This window comes from Pinus tabuliformis, chromosome 8 (genome assembly GCF_031772625.1).
Source record: "Pinus tabuliformis cultivar Carrire ecotype Pingquan chromosome 8, CPIR1, whole genome shotgun sequence".
Lineage (NCBI taxonomy): Eukaryota > Viridiplantae > Streptophyta > Pinopsida > Pinales > Pinaceae > Pinus > Pinus tabuliformis.
The window spans coordinates 1,339,700,045-1,339,718,113 of NC_142294.1; the positions used below are offsets into that span (position 1 = coordinate 1,339,700,045).

At 37.9% G+C, this 18,069-nt stretch overlaps 1 pseudogene; it reads left to right on the top strand.

The window, feature by feature from the left end:
• The first annotated feature begins 5,246 nt into the window (after positions 1-5,246).
• Positions 5,247-7,091, top strand: LOC149240425 (protein transport protein SEC23 A pseudogene; annotated as a pseudogene).
• Positions 7,092-18,069: the final 10,978 nt, after the last annotated feature.

The window sequence follows — 18,069 nt, forward strand, 5'->3', positions numbered from 1 at the left end:
GACCTCCCTTTCTCATTTCATAAGCAGTTAGAATTCTGTGTAGCTGAGACATAGTAAGAATTCGTAGATTTTCCTTTTCTTCTATTGCAGACACTTTAGATTCAAACTTGGGGGACAATGATCTTAGAACTTTTTCAACCACAATAGCCTCTTTTATTTCTTCACCCAAGTTTTTCATGCAATTAACAATCTCATCTACCCGAAGAAAATAGTTAGCCACACTTTCATCATTATACATCCTGAGATTCTCATACTGAATCCTGAGAGTTTGAAGTTTAGCACGCTTTACCTGTTCATCTCCTTCGTAGCTCAAGACAATCTTGTCCCATATTTCTTTTGCGGATTTATATTGCATAACCTTTACGAATTCTGTTTGAGATAAGCATCCCAGCAAAGTATTGACTGCTTTAGCATTTGTTTCATATTTCTTCTTTTCGGCCGCATCTGTAGGAGTAGCTGAAGGAAAAGTGTAGCCTGTATCTATGATATCCCAAACTTCTGTACCAAGAGATTGAAGATAGGCAGTAACTCTTACCTTCCAATAATTGAAGTTTGTCCCATCAAAAATTGGTGGCCTGATTGATGCTTCCCTCTCGTAGTTGCTCATGATGAATGATCTTCCTTCAAGCGATCAAGCTTCTCTGAAGGACCTGCTCTGATACCAATTGTTGGAAATAATACTGAGAGGGGGGGTGAATCAGTATTATCAAGTTCTTTTAACAAATCTTCCTTATTTATACTTTGAATTATTTTTGCATATCAGTACCATAAAATAATGAGCATGAACAAGAAAGACAGATAGTCACACCAAAGAACACTAGATATAAGGTGGAAACCCAATGTGGGTGAAAACCACCTGCTGCAATATGTCTCTATCTTCTTTCAAATTAGAAACTCCTTTTACAATGATTTTGTATTGGTGCAGTCCTTTACCAGTACACAGGCTGCAACCTGCAGAGAGCTACAACTCTCTCTCATTTTCCAGTCTCTCCTGGAAGGGAGCTACAACCCCCTACTTCTTTTCTTACAAGGATCACTTTTCATAATTTTCAAACTGGATCCATAAACATCAAATGATCATCAAGTACATGTAAATTACACAGTCAACTGCAATAACCAGATCAACAGTAACAGAACTAAACCTAGAACACCTTATCAATAGAAAATTCAGTCAACAGAAGATCTTAAGACAGATACGCAGGTTTTCTTTCTCTGGCCAGCGTCGCTACGCACTTCACCTTCTGCTTCCCTGCGTATACCCGCAGAGGGCCTTCTGCTGCACCGCGTACACACGCACTGCTTATTCAATCGCGCTGTGTACTGTTACTGTAGGTACGCACTCAGAGACACTATCGCGCCGCGTACTGCTACTGAGACCACGCACTCATAGATACTATCGTGCCACGTACTTTTACTGTGCGTACGCACCTGAGCCTCTGTCGCGTTGCGTACCCACGCAGTTCTCCTTCTTCTGATCTGCGTACCCACACAGTTCCCCTTCTTCTGCTCTGCGTACACACGCGGATCTCTTGTTTTTGCTCTGCGTACCCACGCACTTGCACCGTTAACCACCTGCGTACTTCTGATTAGGGCCGAATTGGCAGTTCACCAGTGTGCTACAGTTAGTCGGATGCCCAGATCTGATCATGCGCTCGAGAGATCACCCTTCACAGATTCGCTTTTAACTTCACTTTCATATAGATCAAGCTTTTAAAACAATAACCCAATATTTCAGATCTTAAGATATTCAATTTGCAAAAGATACCTAGCCAAGTGATCTCCTTTGCTTTATATAGCCAAGCTCCTCCTAAAATCATGGATCAATACCATAGATAACCAATACCAGGGGCCCAAAAACATGGGGCTCAATAATAATAATAATATAAAACAATACCACGGGCCAAAACCATAGAATCAAGAGCGGCGGGCTAAATACCACGGGCCAAACATAGGAAACCCCACGTGAACGCGCTTCTCTGCCTTGAAGTAAGTGAAACTGGGGGTACGCACCTTCTGAACGGGTGACCTGCGTGTCTAGCCGCGGTCCCTTCACGGTGTACCTGCGTGTACGCATCTTCTGAACTGTTCTCCTGCGTACTTCTTAAATTTTCAACATTTTGAGAACCTGATCAGAGCATTGCCACTTGGGGGTGTTGCCATCAAGTACAACATCTGTAACATAGAGCCATACAAGAATCATAATGCCAACAATCCCCTCATACTGGGTTGTAGAATGAGCTTCTCAGCGCAGTGATATCGTTTTTATTTTTATAAGATTATTTTTTTATTAATTAATTTATTATTTTGATAGAATTAAACATATCCATATGAATTCTAGATCTACGAAGGGATCAAATCTCTTTTCATTCCAAAAAAAGTTTGCATGTGAGCGTATGGTAGAACTGAAGTAAAAGTGGATCTAGAATGGGCAACCAAACTTATACATCACATCCCCTCATACTGGGCTATAGAATGAGACTCTTGGCTGAATAATATCATTTTTTTAATTAATTAATTTATTATTTTGACCTAATTAAACATATCCATATGAATTCTTGATCTACCAAGGGATAAAATCCCTTTTCATTCCAAAAAGAGGTTTTCATTTTTATTTTAAAGGAGAACAAATGGATGGACAAACTTACACATCCCTCATATTGGGTTGTAGAATGAACCTCTCATCTCAACAAATTTACAATCCCCTCATATTGGGTTGTAGAATGAGCCTCTTAGCTCAAAAATATTATATCACTCATTCTGGTTAGTCGAAGAATTAATATCAAAAAAATCCTATAGAAACACAATTTTATGGCCAACAAAGAACACCATAGCAGGATCCAGAGATTTCATCACTCTGTAAACATATTTTCTTCATTGGGCACTCAAACCAGAACTTCCCACAAAAGATTTGGGGACAAATTTGGTCAAAATAAGTCCAAAATTTCCAGACTTAGTGGGGGCTTTAGAATGGACTTGTGGCATTGCAGGTTGTGGAGCCCCAAAAAAATTCCCATTTCCATGTGAAATTGATAGAGGAACCAGGTAAATGAGTTCATCTTAACACAAATTCTTTTTGGTAATAATGTAAATTCTCATTGTTCAGATTAGGAAGAAAATAAATAAATAGAACACAAGCTATCATGGAAAATAGTTCCTAAGATTTGAATCTCGTGCCTTCTCCCAGAACAACCATGCCTTCATTTGAGAGGCATGCCACCCATCGCACATTTTCTTCCCTTCTTGCAAATAGATTCTCCACTCAATTGACCTCAACAACAAAAAGAACATTAACGAACAATTTTCGTCATGTCAGTATCAGTTCACCAACGCCCCTACTGCCTTCATCATTGTCACCATCATCATCATCATTAACATCATTAACTTCAACATTAGTGTTACTGATATTAGATGGGAAAAATGAAATAGGAATCCCATACGAGATCCTCAATGGATATATAGAGGCTAGTAATAGCGCCACTTCTCTACATAGATCATAGTCTCATGACATCACCGGTGTCCCCATGCGCTACAACCAGAACAACAATAGAACCAATAACTCAACACAATTCAATACGATGTCTGGTCCTCTAGTTTTTTACTACCTCCTCAGGTGCTCTATTGCTCCATTCAGTCCCATGTCCACTACACTATAGCCTGGTGGGACTGTCGACTACTCAGAAATCCCATTCACATCCCTGAATTGACCTGGAGTTTTGTTTCCCACATCGTTGTTAACAACAATTTATTCAAGCTGAACATCTGAGGTACAATTTGATATTGTTGACAACCTGGACAAAGCAGGATCAGCTATAGTGCCATCGTATGTTCTTTTCTCCGCACATAATATATGTTTGTTATAGTGAATACAATTATGTTCTTAGTTTTGGTTCAACATTGTTTGTAGAAATTTGTGTATTTTGATAGTCATTTTGTGTTTTTCGCATTCCATTTGCACCTGTCAAGATCCATAGTTATGCATGATATTTCTTCATATGGATCCCTTGTTTTATTTGTTGATTTGGTTAGAATTTTAAGATCTATTTATTCCTAAGTCTCCACCACAACATGTGCTACCAACTATAACAGTGCATAATGAAGCTCCATGCAAAAATAACATTAAAAGAGAAACAAGCTTAATTCTAGATATAAATAAGTAACAATGAAGTGTGTCTAATAAAAGGGTAGAACATAGAAGATAAGCCTCCCCACAAAGTAAATATGGAGGTAGTTGATCTCATCATTTTCGCCTGTAATAGTGATGTCAACACCAAGACCCTACCAAATAGAGTTCGAAATTGTTGTCATGTTATTTTTGTATAAAACCCACTATGCAGTAATGCTACATGTTTTAATTCCATTTTCCTATAAATTTGATTTAGCACCATGAATTCTAATTTAATTGTAGGTGCAAGTTTGGATTGATTGTACATGATTTCTTTGTTTTTTTTAACTACACATATGAATGATGAAAATAATTTAATAATTTAATAAATTAACATTTAATACATCAAATTGTTTTGAAATTTGGGCACTCACCATGGTAGGCCATAAGAAATGCAAGTGATGAATTTGGTTGCAGGGTTTTTTCGAGAATACTAAACAAAACAGAACCTTTTTGCTGACATCGTCTGACAAATTATCATGATAGTGTTCTCTACATTTTTTAGTTAATATTTTTTATCACTTCCATATTTAATGTGTTTGTTGGTATTGATGTTTACGTTTTGACCTTTTGATTTTGTCAATATAGCAGGTATAAGATCTTTGTTTGTTCTGTTTTCCACCAATTGTCATTAGGTCTTCTATTAGTCAAAGTAGCAAGCCCTGCATGACCACCTGCATGTGTTTAAAATCTTGAACTCCTATCTATCCTTGCTTGATGGTGTTACTTTTTCATATTTTGGTTAACTTATTTTGCAAAATCATTGCAATGCAAAATGACATTATTTTAGGAAAATCGATTTTTGTGCATCTTTGTACTCTCCCCTAATGCATGTGATGCAATATATACTAATATTTTTTTCTTCCAACATTTCAGTTGTCTTATAAATCATGTTTTATCATTTCCATTTCTAGTCATCTCTGTCATTAGGTCTTGGAAATATTTTTCTCATATTTGTAGTGTTAATGGTGCTCTATATTTCATTTATATTGTTGTTTCGGTTTGTACAATTCTAAGGATCTCTATGTAAGTACATCCTTGTTGGCTCTTTCATTTTTTTTGGTTTTTTTATAAAGTATAGGTAATGAAGAAAAATAAGTTGGGTGTCATTCCAACCATTGGATTTGGTGCATTGGTTTCTTCTATAAGTAACATAGCATTAGGTCCCCAAACAGTGCAACACAATCCATACCATTGCCATAATTGTGGAGCATATGTTAATATATATTGCAACAATGTTCCAAGCTTAGGAGATATGGGTGATATGAAAGGAGCTAAGTAACAAAAAGAGTGATTACTGAGCAGCAAACAGAGATGACCTTCCAAATTGGCCAAAGCTCTAACCAACTATTATGGATTATTTTGAAACTAACATGTGTTGTCTTGGGTTGATCCCTGTCTCTGACTTGAGAATGTTAGCGCAAGTTATACTTGTTATTGATGAGTTCCTGGATGGGCCTCATCTCCAACATTTGTAGAGTTCTCTTCATTCCTTGGTTAATTCTCTTCCTCCAACTACAAGGATTGTAAATTTTAAATATGGTCGCACAATTTTTGTATATGATTTTCAAAAATTGGATTAACATCTACAGAGATAATTCCAGGTACTAAATATCCATCACAAGATTATTTGAAAACAATGATATATGGAAAAAATGTTTATCTTTCCCCTCTTCATGTATCGGTTAATATTGCACACATTATGTTCTTTGTATTAAGATCTTATAATGGAGAGCAGCTAGAGGAAACAAGAGACCGATGCTTTGGCACAACTGTTGAGATTTCCCTCTCACTTATTTAGGGGTCGTCTGCATAGATGCCTCAAGGCATAGTAAAAATATCTAGAGGCAGTATTCGAATTATGGTTTTTGCAGGGGGCCTAACACCTTTGGGCCTAGATTTTTTCCTTACTCATTAAGTCATATAAATTATGCTTACATGGAAGGAATACCATGAATTGGTTGGATAATTTCGGCTATGAGGATAGTCATCATGAAACTAGTGTGGATATCTTTTGCGCTGGGATATGTCCTGCGAGAATTCCAATTTTGTAGCCTCTTGTAAAAACTTTAGGAGGTGTTTTAATTCTTCTTGATAACTTTGGAGAGGTGTTTAGAGTTAACTTTCAATGGGTTGCAAAAAAAGGTGTTGGATCTTAGGGAATATTTGAGATTAGTTGTTCTGATGGAATTGATGTGAGTCGAGTCATAGGACCAGGTGAATGGGCTTGCTTTGATTCTCACGAGATGTTCAAAAATGATAATTTAATTTCTATTCAGATGCTTAGTGTGGATGAAACTCAGATCCTTGTTGTCTCCATGGAACAAAAGAGGGACATCCAGGAAAATCATATCTTCTTTTAGTTTGTATCTCATTATAAAAAAATTTATAAGCAAATATCTCAAGCATTATCACAATCATATTACCAACTACATATAATGTATTGGCCTATATTGAAAGTATTGAAGGTGAGGTTACAACTGCTCTTATTGCCAAAATAGTTGTTTTACAAGCAAACAATCCTTCTGATGCATCAATTTATGTCTTGTAATTGATGAAAGGATTAAATATATTACTTAAAAGTTTGGAATATAAATGCCTAAAGTAAAAATTCAATGCTTTCCAAAGGAGCTCTCTTTACTTCCTGAATATTTTTTCCGTTTGAGGTGGGGTCCTCTTTTTGGAAGTATTATTGGTCATCAAGATGAAAGATTAGTTCTTAGAAACCTTTTCTTACAAGATTCCTTTGATTTATCCCTCTGTGTGTTAGCCCCCTATTTTAATGCACCAAGAAGGAGGAAATTTTGAGGGGCTTCCTACATATGATCTTGCTATGCATTCTGATGCAATTGTTGTCCCTGATCATGGAGTCGATGTATTTATATGGCTAGTATGTAGGATTAATCATATTGTGTTGTTTTCTTTCTAATGTTCCTGCCATGTGGGATGAAATTAAAGGTTGTGGATTACATGTTATATTTCATCATGAGAAGCAAGGTGTTTCTTACACCTTGGAGTGGGAGAGATATATGATTATGTACATGCTTAATGCTAATAAAATAAAATGTGGAAAACATTGTTGTCTAACATCAACTGTGAGAAAATAGTAGAGAATATCTAACATTAAAAAATATAAATAAAAACATGTTGTGGTCACCAACAACCCCCCTCTTTGTTTTGTATTAGCAATAACATCAAGCAAAGGGGGACCCTTAACAAAAAATCCCAAAAATATTTTTCTCAAAATTTTTGTATTTAACTCCCTAAAAGCTATATCGCATCGCAAAGAGAGAGTGAAGCGTTTTCCTATACGCATAAATAAGCTGCAAATAAGCGATGCGAAATTCATCGCATCGCATATTTTGAAAGTGCCCTTAAAAGAAAACCTAAGGAATCGCCGATGGCCGATATGCGACGTCGCATATCGCAACGTCGCATAAGCAGTGCACAGTGATCAAATGAAAAATGCGATCTTGCGATTTGCGATCTGCAATCTTACAAACTGCGATCTTGCGATCTGCGATCTGCAATGAATGAGACTATTAATTGCTGCGATGCGAATCGCAGAAACCACTCATCGCAAAGTTTCCTCGGCATGACCTGTTAACCCAAAATTTGAGCGCGCACCTTAAGGGAAATTAATGATTGCACGCCTGAGTATCCAAAGATGATCGTGTTGCGTTTTTCGAAGAGTCAAGTCATTATGAGTGTCATGATTATGCATTCATTAGAACTTAAAGCTTTCATGTCAATCTTTTCGTCATTTCTCTTTTCCTTTGCGTAAACTATAAGGCAGCAACTAATATAAATCTATATGCAGGAAACATCTAAGGAAAAGGGGAAAGCGTCAATACTTGAAGAACAGAGAGGAGATGCCTTCGCAAATGGATGCTGCATGCAGCAGAGCCGCGGATTCCAGAGTATCACTCAACAAACACTGATGAAAATAGACTATCCAAGACTCAGATTCAAAGGCGCACAAAAGCAGCATGTTTGCAAAAGATCCTGAAGCTCAGACTGGGTAAAGCAAAAAGAAAAACGCTAAAGAGGGAGGACGCTCCAGAAAAGCCTGGAACAAAGAACGGAAGCAATTTTCAATATGAAAGATTGTTCAGGCAACGAAATCCCTAACTCATTGAGTCATTCGCACGGCCGGAAACCGAAATAGCAATAGCGCAATCAGTTTGAAAGAAATCTGGGTTATACTAAGTATACACACAGCAAATACACCCAGCCAGAGGAAGATTTTCAAAAATATCTTCTAGTTTGTTAGAAAGAGGTGCCAGCTTTTGTTATTTCTACTTTTATCGCTCGAGCAAAAGAAAAAGACAACCAGACGACTCTTTCCAGGCGAACCTTGCATTGCTTACAGCACTAAGGAGCAGATACAGAAATGGTTAGAAATTAGATTCAATTTTTAGAAATAAATTTGTTTTAGTAAAAGGGCGGTCATTTGAAGCCGTTTCCTAAATTTGTGTAATTAAGATTAGTTAGTTAGTAGTATTTAACCCTTCTCATGGCATTTGGAGAAGGGTCCGGAAATTTGTCAAAAAACTTGTCCTCAGAACATGCACTTTTGCACCCTCGGAGGGGGTTTTTGATGAATGGATGGATCGAGATTTATTTATGTTTGCATTTTAATGTCTGCTACTGATGTTGCACTTCTATACTCTTAGTAGATGTTAGAAGTAAGTAGAGATAAATCGTTATTGCTTGAAGTTTGTGAGTGAAATCAGTCATAAATGGTACTTTTATCTCTTGATTAATTTCTGCTCATATTCTTAGAGTGATATACAGCTGAGTTGTTTATATGTTAATGTATGAATGTGTGGGTTACCATTTGGCACTTTTGTACGGTGGAGGCATTTATTTGTGCTTGACATATGAATAACTTATCATGTGATATGTTGTTCACAACTGTTTTGCCTAACTTCTTATGCAAAATGGTTTATCTTAATTGATTTATATTCTTATGATAGCTGAATGATCTTTATTACCAGTTATTGTATGAAATCTTTTTAGATCGCATGACGAAAGAATTCTACCCCGGGTTAGTATAGATTAGATGTGCTGTTTTTGTTAGATTACAGTAGCATAGAGTCAGTTTAGAGTTTAGAATTAAATTAGCTTAAAATTACCTCTAGATTAGCATCATCAAAATCTACACACATACACACATCCTTTAAATTGGGAAGCTGGTCCCATTATCCCCAGTCAGACCCGCTACACCAAACGGGCAAGGAACCGCCAACCAGGTTCCGGACCGGGTGGGTATCCCCCTTGTTGTTGACCCGATTTTAGGGCCCTCAACATATTTGGCGCTAGAAGGAGGGCACGAACTATGAATGGCAACTAAGTCAAAATCCAAATACCATTCTGAGAGTAAATCACCCTCATCAACTCCCCCGACTTCTCCAATACGGTTAAACCCGGAGTTAGAAGTCGCTCGAGTATCCACCGCTGCTACGTACCCTAATATATCAGACCAACTTATCATTGAACCCCCTGAAATTCAAACTTTGATTCGTAAACTCTAGGGATTCTCTATTTTTTCTCAGAGGTCTTATAAATCTCACAGCAGCGTGACTTCACAGTACAATCATGCTCATCCCCTGACCAGATTGAAGAGTGAAAAATTTGGTATTCAACCAAGTGAAATCCCTCTCCCTACTAGGAAAAGAGCAAGAAAAACACCACCAGAGTCTGACCGTGAGACTCTTTCATCTACTTCGTCCATTTCAACCCCCTCACCGCGAAGTCAACCACCCACATCCTCATCCCAAATCACTCATCCATCTTCCACAACCCTTCCTCTTCAATCATCAAAGATCACAATATCTTCATCTTCTCAGCATCAGGGACCATTTTCTGCACTTTCATTAACTAGCGGCTCAACGATGGCCCAGTCTCCATGGAACAATCCTGGGGTGGTTTTAATGCCTCCACCCCTGAGCCCAATACCGGCCCATCCTGAGAAATGGCTACCTAAATTCAATCCAGAAACAGGCATGCTAGCTGAAGAGCATATCAATAATTTCATGCTTTCTGTTAATCTCAACGGAGTTACCAACGAGGATGCTGTCGTCCGGCTTTTTCCTTATACAATGCAAGGAACAGCCGGGTCATGGTACTTTTCGTTACCTTCCGGGTCCATCACAAGTTGGGACATTTTTCAAAGTCAATTCCTCACCAAGTTTGGCGATGACAGATCAACAGTGACATTGATCAATGACCTATCTAATCTTAAAGCTAAGGCTAGAGAACCCATTAAAGATTTCAATTTACGGTTCAATAAGATCCTCAACAAAATTCCCGCTGCTTCTCAACCCAGCGAGGAAGTAAGATGTGAATGGTACATCACGGCCTTACCATCAAACTTGGCTATCTTCGTAGATAGGGAAAACAAGACAACCTTAGTTGAAAACTTGACTGAGGCATTAGCAGTAGAAAAACGCGTAGTTGCCCTAGAAAAGAGATCTGCAATAGAAGAACGCAAATCTAAGAAAATCTCTTTCAAAGAAGACACCAAGAAGAAGCAAACGAAAGATCCTTTCGATATGGAAGGATTACAAAAAGTGTTAAAGGCCATGTCCAATGAGATGATTGACATAAGAAAACAAGTAGCAGAAACTTCTTCAAAAAAGCCCTACAGATCTTTTAAAAGAAATCCTCCCATGGAGGTGAAACCACCCAATGCTGTCTCAAACGTTGAATCTGAAGAAGAAGAAGAAGAAGAAGAAGAGAATACCACTGAAGGGCAGACCAATGATGAAGAAGTTGTGGAACTACAAGGAATGTGGGATTTCATCCTCCCACAAGAAGAAGATCAAGAAGCATTTCCGGTTAGCACACGAAGCAAAAATCAACTTGATCCTCTTCAAACTACCCCTAAATAGAAGGGCGCAAGCCCTGCAACAAAAGATAAGGTCGCAACAAAGAAAACAACTGCTAGAGCGACCCAATTTAGCCCATTCCAATCAGATCAAGCACCTCCATCAAGAACACTGATAGTGTCGGATGAAATGGAGTATAACATTATCGATGACATGAAAAAGACTAGGGCTAATATCACTCTTTACGAATTGAGCAAATTGAAACATCAACAGAAAATAATGATGAAAGAATTACATGTCATGCCTACTACATCTTTACCTACAGTTGTAGCTTCCCACAACATGGGAAGACCTCCAACCAACATGATCAATAAGATTGATCCAAATGACATTGCCTTGATTGGAGGAAGATCAAGATCTCATACTCCTCCTTTTCTTCTCACTTATGAAATTTTCAATAAAAATGTGCACAATTGCTTGGTCGATTCTGGTGCTTCAACGAATATTTTACCCAGATCAATATGTGCCAAATTGAATGTTCAGCCACAAAAATCCGCAGTGCGCATAGTTCAACTTGATCGATCTCAAGTCGAAGTGATTGGTGAACTTAACCAGGTGACCATAAGATTGTCGTCTAACCCGAAAGTATGCCAGGTTATCGACATTCTAGTAGCTGATATCCCTGAATTCTATGGTTTAATTCTTAGCAGGGATTGGTCCAAAAAACTCCACGGATATTTCTCAACCGACTGGTCGCACATGTGGTTACCCTACAACGGTAAACCCAATCAAATAAAGGTTGAACGAGAATTGCACCAAAAGTACATAGTAACTGAATTGGAAGGAGAGAATGAAGCAATAGCATACAACAGCAGTATCATAGGCAATTACTCGGTAGATTCTTTCCTCGGCAATTTCAATGCTCACACCTCACCTTACTTAGAAAATTCAGTTTTGTCCCAAGTTGAAAATTTTTCCCAAACTGATGATTCAAAGTGTTTTAATTTTTTAGATAACTCTGTAAATACAACTTTATTTTGGAAATTATATTTTGATGGCTCTAAATCTAACGAGGGAGCAGGAGCAGGATGCGTTCGGATTAGCCCAGATGGAAACAAGATCATGCTTACATGCAGACTTGAGTTCGATTGCACAAATAATACAGCGGAGTACGAAGCCTTGGTGCAAGGCCTATACAAAGCAATCGGGTTGAATGTTAAGTATCTTCAAGTCTTTGGAGATTCTGAAATTGTCGTCAAACAGGTACGTAACACTATACATTGCCTGTCAAGTCATTTAAAGCACTATCAATCTTTAGTACAAGATCTGACTTCACATTTCATAGCATTCAATATTTCGTCAATCCCAAGACTCCAAAATGCGAGCGCAGACCTGTTAGCTAATGTAGCCTCTAGACTTATTCCCTCCGAAGATTTTAGTCCCGATAGGTTCTCAATAGAATTAATCTTTAGACCATCCATCCTTGACAACATCACCAACTGGAGAGTATTCAACGACGATCCTGACATTGTAAATTTCCTCACTTCTGAAGGATCCTACTCAAATCAAATAATTGACGAAGACCATCATGATCACCAAATTCAACAAAATAGCACTGATAATGCTATACCTAAATCGGTGGTTAAGTTAGAAGATTTATATGATTTGAAAAGTCGGTTTAAAAGGTCTGCCAATTCTAAACTCTACAGTTCAACCCTGAATTATGAATTAGTGAACCTGGGAACCGATCAGAAGCTGCAAAACATTAATCTGGGCCACGGCCTAGCCCTTGAAGAAAAATCAGCATATATCCGTCTTCTGAGACAATACAAAAACGTTTTTGCATGGAATTACGATGAGCTGAAGACATACAACACTTCTATCATTCAACACACTATCCCTATGATTGACAATGAAAAACCTGTCCAGCAGAAGCTCAGAAAAATCCACCCCAAATTAGAAAATCAGATAAAGACTGAGCTAGATAAGTTGTTGAGAGCCAGAATAATTTTCCCCGTCAGACATTCCAAATGGGTATCCAATATGGTGCCCATTAGAAAGAAAAACGGAGATATTAGAATCTGTATTGATTTCCGGAATCTCAACAAAGCCTGTCAGAAAGACAATTTTCCCCTCCCACCTATGGAGCAAATACTACAATCAGTAGCGGGCTCAGAATTAATGTCTTTCCTGGATGGATTTTCAGGATACAATCAAGTGCTGGTACATCCCGATGATCAGTTGAAAACCACATTCCGAACCAAATGGGGCACATACGCATATCGGAAGATGCCATTTGGTCTGATCAATGTCGGCGCTACCTTTCAGAGAGCCATGGACATCGCGTTTAAAGGTCTAGTCAATAAATCGGTAGTGATTTACCTGGATGATATAACAGTGTACTCCAAGAAGCGAAGCGACCATCTCAAAGATTTGAAACAAATATTTCAAAGATGTTTAAGGTATGGGATTTCACTTAACCCAAAGAAATCTTTTTTCGCATTAAGTGAAGGGAAATTGCTAGGATTCATAGTGTCGAAATCTGGTATTCACATTGAACCTGATAGAATCAAAGAAATTTCCGAAATATCCATGCCCCATAACAAAAAGGCCATGCAATCTTTCCTTGGACAAATCAATTTTGTAAAAAGGTTTGTCCTGGACTTTTCACGTATCATTTCTCCTTTACAAAATATGATAAAAAAGAATTCAAATTTTAAATGGGGTCAAGATGAGCACGAAGCATTCAACTTGATCAAACAAGCTATCATCAACGCTCCATCTTTAGCTACCCCAAATTTTTCAGAATATTTTATCTTATACACTTTTTCCTCAGAGAAATCTTATGCCGCGATTTTAACTCAAATAAATCAAGAAAAGGCGGAAGCTCCAATCGCATTCCTTAGCTCGAACTTACAAGGTGCTGAACTCAATTACTCAGATGTGGAGAAACAGGCATATGCTGTTTTCAAAGCGATCAAATATTTCAGACCTTTCTTACTTAAAGCCCATACCAAAGTCGTAGTACCGTTTCCAGCGGTAAGAAACCTGTTGGTACAGAAGGATGTGGGCGAAAAGAGAGCAAATTGGATTACCGCTTTACAAGAATACGATCTTGAGATCAAACCAGCAAACATCGTAAGAGGTCAAGGCTTCTGCAAGATGTTAGCTGGAGCATCGCAAATTCCTAAGAACTCATCTAAAGAGGTACATACATATGAGGTAAGCCTAAACGACGCAGAATCATTATATGCGGACACCATTTATTATCTTAAGAACGGGTATGCTCCATCACACCTGGATCACACCAAGAAAAGAGCTCTGAGATTGAAAGCTAAACAATACCGGCTCATAAATGATGTTCTGTTTAAAAGGAATTACGATTCTGTACTTCTTAGGTGTCTTGAGAAAACTGAAGCCGAAAAGGTTTTGCAGGAACTCCACGATGGACCAACAGGTGGACATTATGCTGGAGAAGCTATTGCACATAAGATCTTACGTGCAGGATATTATTGGCCCACGCTGTTCAAAGACTCATACAATTACGTAAGGAAATGCCAAATCTGCCAGACTGCTGCAGGGAAACAAAAGAAATCGTCCATGCCACTACAGCCAGTTAACATCGAGCAACCATTCAGCCAATGGGGCTTGGACATAATAGGTGAGATCGTTCCTCACTCTTCTAAACAGCATAGGTATATCCTCACGGCAACAGATTATTTTACTAAATGGGTAGAAGCAGTTCCTCTCAAGACAGTTAATTATGAAAACATTATTGAATTCATAGATCAATTTATCATCACTAGGTTTGGATTTCCAACGGCCTTAATGTTTGATAATGCATCATACTTTTCTGGAAATACAATGACTGAGTTTGCACTTAAAAGAGGGTTCAAACTGAAGTATTCCGCCAACTACTATCCGCAAGGTAATGGGTTGGCTGAATCAACAAACAAAAACCTAATCAGGATTATTAAAAGAATAGTCAACCAAAACCAAAAGAATTGGCACAAAGCGCTGGTAAATGCTTTATGGGCAGATAGAATTACGAAGAAAGCTTCAATCGGCACTTCTCCCTTTAATTTAGTTTATGGGAAAGAAGTGGTTCTTCCAACTCACTTAGTCATTCCCTCTTTGTCTTTAGTACAACACATCGATGAAGTATCTACTTCCTCTTTACAATTGAGACAAATGGAGATAATCAAACTAGAAGAACGACGAGAAAAAGCTGAGAAAACTCATGCTCACCACCAAGCGCTAATAAAATCCTCTTTTGACTCAAGCATAATAACCAGAAAAAGCTTTCAAATGGGAGATTTAGTTTTGAAATGGGATAAGGCTCATGAAGAAAAGGGCAAGCATATGAAATTTCAGAAGCTGTGGCTTGGTCCTTTTCAGATTGTAGAAGTCATAGGCCCATCGACGTTTGTGTTGCAGGATTTGGCAGGTAGAAGTGATTCTTTGCCTGTGAATGGACAAATTCTTAAAATGTATTTTCCATAGAAGATCATTCTTCTATTTTTGTAGGATAGTTTTAGTTTGTTTTTTTTTATTTTGTTGTTTTTCTCTTTCTTATAAATAAAACCGGTTGTAAATGATCATTGAAAAGGATTCATGAAAGAGCACACCAACTCTCTATCAGATTTTGATTTCACTTGTACAAATAGCAAAACTTTTCGAAAAATCCGATTTTTATTATTGACAAATAGAGTTAACTTTAAACTGAATTTGATATTATTTTCAACCCCTCAACTTTGATGAAAGCAACCTTTGGTAAAAAATTGTTTTATGTCAGCACAATGAAAGGTATCATCAATAATAAAATAAATATTCTCTGTAAAGCTGTTGTTTTCAAACTCTATTATTGTCGTCCAGAGCTTTCTTAAGGAAAAACAATGACTTCCTCCCTGCAAAAGGAAACCGCAGCATTCAGAGAAACAATCCGAGAAAACACTATATCTCAAAGAATAAGAGGTCTCATGACGAGCCGGCTTATCATGATCACAGATATTATAACTTGCTGACTTTGCCAATACTGTCTATCAAAACAGGGAAACAACTCAAGATTGTTGCAATCAAAAGACAAGGGGTCTCATCACGAGCCAGATTGTTCAGCAAAAGTGTAAATCAAGTGAATGACTGTGTCATAATTTGGCCACCAAACCAAGACATTGTTCTTTAGAGAATAAAAAAGGAAAAAGTGTCAAAAAGGATTTTTCTCTGAAATGTTGTAAATAACCTCAAGCAGGAAAAAGGATCGTTGCTGGATAACATGGTAACCTTGTCGATGCTATGGACGCTTGTGGGCAGCAGAGGCTCCACCTACGACAAATGAGCATATTTTAAAGCCAGTACGCAGAGAAGACCTTATTTTATCTTTAAAAAGGACCGAGTAATGTCTGGTATGAATGCAAGAACTAAGCCTAAGGAAGCAGACAATTGGAATAAAAGAAAGGTTGAGACAATGTATCATTGACGGGATAAGGGGTAATCTACTCTATTTGTCCATAACAAAATTTAGACATCTGAAAAATTTTCTGTTTCGGAAGTGGAAATGTCAATAGAAAAGCAGAGATAACTAGTTCTTCACAGTGAATCGCCATTGTTGTGGTCACCAAAAACCCCCCTCTTTGTTTGGTATTAGCAATAACATCAAGCAAAGGGGGACCCTTAACAAAAAATCCCAAAAATATTTTTATCAAAATTTTAGTATTTAACTCCCTAAAAGCTATATCACATCGCAAAGAGAGAGTGAAGCGTTTTCCTATGCGCATAAATAAGCTGCAAAGAAGCGATGCGAAATTCATCGCATCGCATATTTTGAAAGCACCCTTAAAAGAAAACCTAAGGAATCGCCGATGGCCGATATGCGACGTCGCATATCGCAACGTCGCATAAGCAGCGCACAGTGATCAAATGAAAAATGCGATCTTGCGATTTGTGATCTGCGATCTTACAAACTACGATCTTGCGATCTGCGATGAATGAGACTATTAATTGCTGCGATGCGAATCGCAGAAACCATTCATCGCAAAGTTTCCTCGGCATGACCTGTTAACCCAAAATTTGAGCGTGCACCTTAAGGGAAATTAATGATTGCACGCCTGAGTATCCAAAGATGATCATGTTGCGTTTTTCGAAGAGTCAAGTCATTATGAGTGTCATGATTATGCATTCATTAGAACTTAAAGCTTTCATGTCAATCTTTTCGTCATTTCTCTTTTCCTTTGCGTAAACTGTAAGGCAGCAACTAATATAAATCTATATGCAGGAAACATCTAAGGAAAAGGGGAAAGTGCCAATACTTGAAGAATAGAGAGGAGATGCCTTCGCAAATGGATGCCGCATGCAGCAGAGCTGCAGATTCCAGAGTATCACTCAACAGACACTAATTAAAATAGACTATCCAAGACTCAGAGTCAAAGGCGCACAAAAGCAGCATGTTTGCAAAAGATCCTGAAGCTCAGACTGGGTAAAGCAAAAAGAAAAACGCTAAAGAGGGAGGACGCTCCAGAAAAGTCTGGAACAAAGAATGGAAGCAATTTTCAATACGAAAGATTGTTCAGGCAACGAAATCCCTAACTCATTGAGTCATTCGCACGGCCGGAAACCGAAATAGCAACAGCACAATTAGTTTGAAAGAAATCTGGGTTATACTAAGTATACACACAGCAAATACACCCAGCCAGAGGAAGATTTTCAAAAATATCTTCTAGTTTGTCAGAAAGAGGTGCCAGCTTTTGTTATTTCTACTTTTATCGCTCGAGCAAAAGAAAAAGACAATCAGCCGACTCTTTCCAGGTGAACCTTGCATTGCTTACAGCACTAAGGAGCAGATACAGAAACGGTTAGAAATTAGATTCAATTTTTAGAAATAAATTTGTTTTAGTAAAAGGGAAGTCATTTGAAGCCGTTTCCTAAATTTGTGTAATTAAGATTAGTTAGTTAGTAGTATTTAACCCTTCTCATGGCATTTGGAGAAGGGTCCGGAAATTTGTCAAAAAACTTGTCCTCAGAACATGCACTTTTGCACCCTCGGAGGGGGTTTTTGATGAATGGATGGATCGAGATTTA